The sequence below is a fragment of the Tachysurus fulvidraco genome, chromosome 11 (assembly GCF_022655615.1).
Source record: "Tachysurus fulvidraco isolate hzauxx_2018 chromosome 11, HZAU_PFXX_2.0, whole genome shotgun sequence".
Lineage (NCBI taxonomy): Eukaryota > Metazoa > Chordata > Actinopteri > Siluriformes > Bagridae > Tachysurus > Tachysurus fulvidraco.
In genome coordinates this window covers 23,483,212-23,489,243 of record NC_062528.1, presented here as the reverse complement: position 1 = coordinate 23,489,243, position 6,032 = coordinate 23,483,212, and positions in this window count along the sequence as shown.

Genomic DNA, 6,032 nt, shown 5'->3' with positions numbered 1-6,032 from the left:
AAATCCGAAAACAGATTAATAAATCCGAAAACAAATTGATAAATCCGAAAACACATTAATAACCAAAAAGGTTATTCATTCGTTGATAAACACGCTAACTCAGTTTGTCGATCTGCTTTTTTACGGTGGCCGAGAAGTGCATAACAAATTAATAAATCCGAAAACACATTAACAAATCCGAAAACAGATTAACAAATCCGAAAACAAATTAACAAATCCGAAAACACATTAATAAAGCGGAAAACAAATTAACAAATCCGAAAACACATTAACAAATCCGAAAACACATTAACAAATCCGAAAACAAATTAACAAATCTAAAAACACATTAATAAAGCGGAAAACAAATTAACAAATCCGAAAACACATTAACAAATCCGAAAACAGATTAATAAATCCGAAAACAAATTAACAAATCCGAAAACACATTAATAAATCCGAAAACACATTAACAAATCCGAAAACACATTAACAAATCCGAAAACACATTAACAAATCCGAAAACACATTAACAAATCCGAAAACAAATTAACAAATCTAAAAACACATTAATAAAGCGGAAAACAAATTAACAAATCCGAAAACACATTAATAAATCCGAAAACAGATTAATAAATCCGAAAACAAATTAACAAATCCGAAAACACATTAATAAATCCGAAAACACATTAACAAATCCGAAAACACATTAACAAATCCGAAAACACATTAACAAATCCGAAAACACATCAACAAATCTGAAAACACATTAACAAATCCGAAAACAAATGAACAAATCCGAAAAAAAATTAACAAATCCAAAAACACATCAACAAATCCGAAAACAGATTAATAAATCCGAAAACAAATTGATAAATCCGAAAACACATTAATAACCAAAAAGGTTATTCATTCGTTGATAAACACGCTAACTCAGTTTGTCGATCTGCTTTTTTACGGTGGCCGAGAAGTGCATAACAAATTAATAAATCCGAAAACACATTAACAAATCCGAAAACAGATTAACAAATCCGAAAACAAATTAACAAATCCGAAAACACATTAATAAAGCGGAAAACAAATTAACAAATCCGAAAACACATTAACAAATCCGAAAACACATTAACAAATCCGAAAACAAATTAACAAATCTAAAAACACATTAATAAAGCGGAAAACAAATTAACAAATCCGAAAACACATTAACAAATCCGAAAACAGATTAATAAATCCGAAAACAAATTAACAAATCCGAAAACACATTAATAAATCCGAAAACACATTAACAAATCCGAAAACACATTAACAAATCCGAAAACACATTAACAAATCCGAAAACACATTAACAAATCCGAAAACAAATTAACAAATCTAAAAACACATTAATAAAGCGGAAAACAAATTAACAAATCCGAAAACACATTAATAAATCCGAAAACAGATTAATAAATCCGAAAACAAATTAACAAATCCGAAAACACATTAATAAATCCGAAAACACATTAACAAATCCGAAAACACATTAACAAATCCGAAAACACATTAACAAATCCGAAAACACATCAACAAATCTGAAAACACATTAACAAATCCGAAAACAAATGAACAAATCCGAAAAAAAATTAACAAATCCAAAAACACATCAACAAATCCGAAAACAGATTAATAAATCCGAAAACAAATTGATAAATCCGAAAACACATTAATAACCAAAAAGGTTATTCATTCGTTGATAAACACGCTAACTCAGTTTGTCGATCTGCTTTTTTACGGTGGCCGAGAAGTGCATAACAAATTAATAAATCCGAAAACACATTAACAAATCCGAAAACAGATTAACAAATCCGAAAACAAATTAACAAATCCGAAAACACATTAATAAAGCGGAAAACAAATTAACAAATCCGAAAACACATTAACAAATCCGAAAACACATTAACAAATCCGAAAACAAATTAACAAATCTAAAAACACATTAATAAAGCGGAAAACAAATTAACAAATCCGAAAACACATTAACAAATCCGAAAACACATTAACAAATCTGAAAACAAATCAATAAATCCGAAAACAAATTAACAAATCCGAAAACAAATTAATAAATCCGAAAACACATTAACAAATCCGAAAACACATAAGCAAATCCAAAAACACATTAATATATCCGAAAACAAATGAACAAATCCGAAAACACATTAATAAATCCGAAAACAGATTAACAAATCCGAAAACACATCAACAAATCTGAAAACACATTAACAAATCCGAAAACACATCAACAAATCCGAAAACAGATTAATAAATCCGAAAACAAATTGATAAATCCGAAAACACATTAATAACCAAAAAGGTTATTCATTCGTTGATAAACACGCTAACTCAGTTTGTCGATCTGCTTTTTTACGGTGGCCGAGAAGTGCATAACAAATTAATAAATCCGAAAACACATTAATAAATCCAAAAACACATTAACAAATCCGAAAACAAATTAACAAATCCGAAAACACATTAATAAATCCGAAAACACATTAATAAATCCGAAAACAAATTAACAAATCCGAAAACAAATTAACAAATCCGAAAACACATTAATAAGGCGGAAAACAAATTAACAAATCCAAAAACACATCAACAAATCCGAAAACAGATTAACAAATCCGAAAACACATTAACAAATCCGAAAACAGATTAATAAATCCGAAAACACATTAATAAAGCGGAAAACAAATTAACAAATCCAAAAACACATCAACAAATCCGAAAACAGATTAACAAATCCGAAAACACATTAATAAAGCGGAAAACAAATGAACAAATCCAAAAACACATCAACAAATCCGAAAACAAATTAACAAATCCGAAAACACATTAATAAAGCGGAAAACAAATTAACAAATCCAAAAACACATCAACAAATCCGAAAACAGATTAACAAATCCGAAAACACATTAATAAAGCGGAAAACAAATTAATAAATCCGAAAACAAATTAACAAATCCGAAAACACATTAATAAATCCGAAAACAGATTAACAAATCCGAAAACACATTAATAAATCCGAAAACACATTAACAAATCCAAAAACACATTAATAAATCCGAAAACAAATTAACAAATCCAAAAACACATTAATAAATCCAAAAACACATTACTAATTCCGAAAACAAATGAACAAATCCGAAAACAAATAAACATCTGGTGATGAGTTCACCCCAGACCTAAGGTCTCCACTCCTGACCACAGAATCCAGACTGCTTCTGGAGAAACACTGGCATTCCCATGTCAACTGTAAGAGATGTAATCCCTACAGCAGGTCCTGCATCTGTCCTGAGGTCTCTCTCCAGTAGGACAGACTGTACCAAAAGGGACATTTCCAGTGGGAGTCATTCAGAGGGCATTGTTCTAAGGTTCCTGAACCATCTCAGCTGGCTGTTCTTGATTTAAAAGTACAGCTGATTTATGACAAGGCTTTCCTGGATTGCCAAACAGTCCTGTGGAGGAACTTTATTTCTCTCTTTACTCTAAACCTAATTAGTTTAGTCAGACTCACAGTTCATGACCATGGGCACGGTTAGGAATGTAGAAGAGAGAGCTTGTCTGAAACCTCAGCTTTTGCTTCACCGTTGCAGACCAGTACAACGACTATAAGTCTGATGCTGCTGACTTCAGTGTGAGGAAGTTTCAAGTTCTTTGACCAGGACCAACTGCTCTACTCCTGAGGGGAGCATCTGGTACCAAGTGCACTAATGAGCAACCTTGCGGTCAAACAAATAGCTTGTGTCCTAATGTCGTGGCCTAATGGTTAGAGAGTCTGACTCCTAACCCTTAGGTTGTGGGTTCCTCCTAACCCTAAGGTTGTGGGTTGGAGTCTCGGGCCGGCCACGACTGAGATGCCCTTGAGCAAGGCATAAATGGACAAATTCTGAGTATAGGTTACCGTACTTAGCCTTATGACACGTCCCTTACTGAACTGCACAAGCCAATATCATTTCACTTCAGAAATTCTGCTCTAAATAACTCTGTGATTCTGAAGATGGACAATAAAGTCCAACAGAAACCATGTGGAATTAATATGAGATATTCTTTTGCCCCTTATTCTCCAAGAAGAAATGATATTTGGTGCATATGCAATCAAAAAAGTCACCTTATCTCCCTGAGATTTGAAACATCAAAGACTCATCCTTTTGGACTACTGGGAAAAATGTCCAACTGTGAGACACTCAGATTATACTGCTATGTATTCCCAAACCTGCCGGAGGCTTATCTCCTGTGGGAACTTCAGAGAAGAAAATAAACCTTCTTCTTCAAGAAGTTTGCAAACAGAGTCCATATTGTGTCCATATATCACAGTATCTATAATATATCTAGTTCTATGTGTCTTTGGAAGTAAAATGACATGTGATGCTCCTAATGTGAAAAGGTCTACTGCAATGATCTAGTATGCCCAAGTACCTGCCATATACATTCAGTTAAATTTAGTTGTATTGCATGGTGGCTTAGTGGTTAGCACGTTCGCCTCACACCTCCAGGGTCGGGGGTTCGATTCCCGCCTCTGCCTTGTGTGTGTGGAGTTTGCATGTTCTCGGGGTTTTCCTCCGGGTACTCCGATGTCCAAAGACATGCATGGTAGGTTGATTGGCATCTCTGGAAAATTGTCCGTAGTGTGTGAGTGAATGAGAGTGTGTGTGTGCCCTGTGATGGGTTGGCACTCCGTCCAGGGTGTATCCTGCCTCGATGCCCGATGACGCCTGAGATAGATAGATGAATGAATGAATAGCACTTTAAACAATAGATATTGTCTCAAGCAGCTTTACAGTACAATTTATTTGTATTTATTCTTATTTATCCATAATGAGCAAGCCTGCAGTGACTGTTACAAGGACAAAACTCCCTTAGATGGTATGAGGAAGAAACCTTGATAAGAGCCAGACTCAAAAGTGAACCTCATTTGTGTGACATTGGGGGGTATGATTATAAATGATTATAAACACTGGAGAGTGTGATTATAAATTATTTCAGACTGCAGTTGATGGCTCCCCAGAAGGTGGATCTGTCTACAGATGTACTGCAGGCACTACCCCAGTGGTAGATCCTTGTACTCCTAATTAGTATGCAGTTATTATTTTTTTTTGTGTGTGTGTTTAATACAAATCTTTGGGATGACTCAAATCTGTTAAGAAATGTCACCCTACTGGGAGGATTAATCTGCTGGTTGTCACATATGCCCAGGACAGTATCCTTCCCCATCAACAGAAGGGTGTCCTTGGCAGTGTATTAGTTCTACTTAATCACTTCCTGTTCTTGTTTAGTTTGCACTTCTTGCTCATGGACTATAAAAGCTATTTACACACACAAAGTCTTGCCTTGTGTATCCAGTGGACATTTCACTGGCTAAGAGTTTGATGTTGAATAATTAATCGCTGCACATAGAGCCTAATGGATCTCTGGAGTCTCTCTTGTTACACCAGTGAGTTTATTACATTTTAATTTCACTTTAAATGTCCAGCATTCGAGACTAATTTTTCTGCAGTGACAAAAAAGGAATAAAAAGCAGAAGGCCACAGTTTTTTTCTTCCCCACACGTCAGTTTACACGTTAAATCCTTTAGGACGACCCTTTGGCACATTTTATCAGCCTCGTTTTGAGAAGTACACTTTATGTCCTCTACAATGTGGCAAATTCATTTCGCAGATGGAGTTCCGTGGCCCTGGTGGTCTCCGTCTGGGATATTGCTCCGTCGCACTGCTCTGCCTTTGCAATTCTAATGAGTGGCCATTCATCAAGACCTGATGGCTGGACGTTTGGCTCGCTGTATAAATCTGCTGATAATATCAGAAACATGTGTTCACGATAATATGCTTCTGCTGATCGTGGTTTAACTGTCCATCATGTCTGAATAGTTACTGAAGCAAACCGGCCGCACGGCGTCCAGCTATTACAGGTGGATTTATTGATTTTCAGTAATTTATGGATCTTTAACTTCACAACTGTAGCCTACTGTATGTGTGCTGTAAAATTGTTTGTCCACTTATTGATTTCCATCCATAAATACA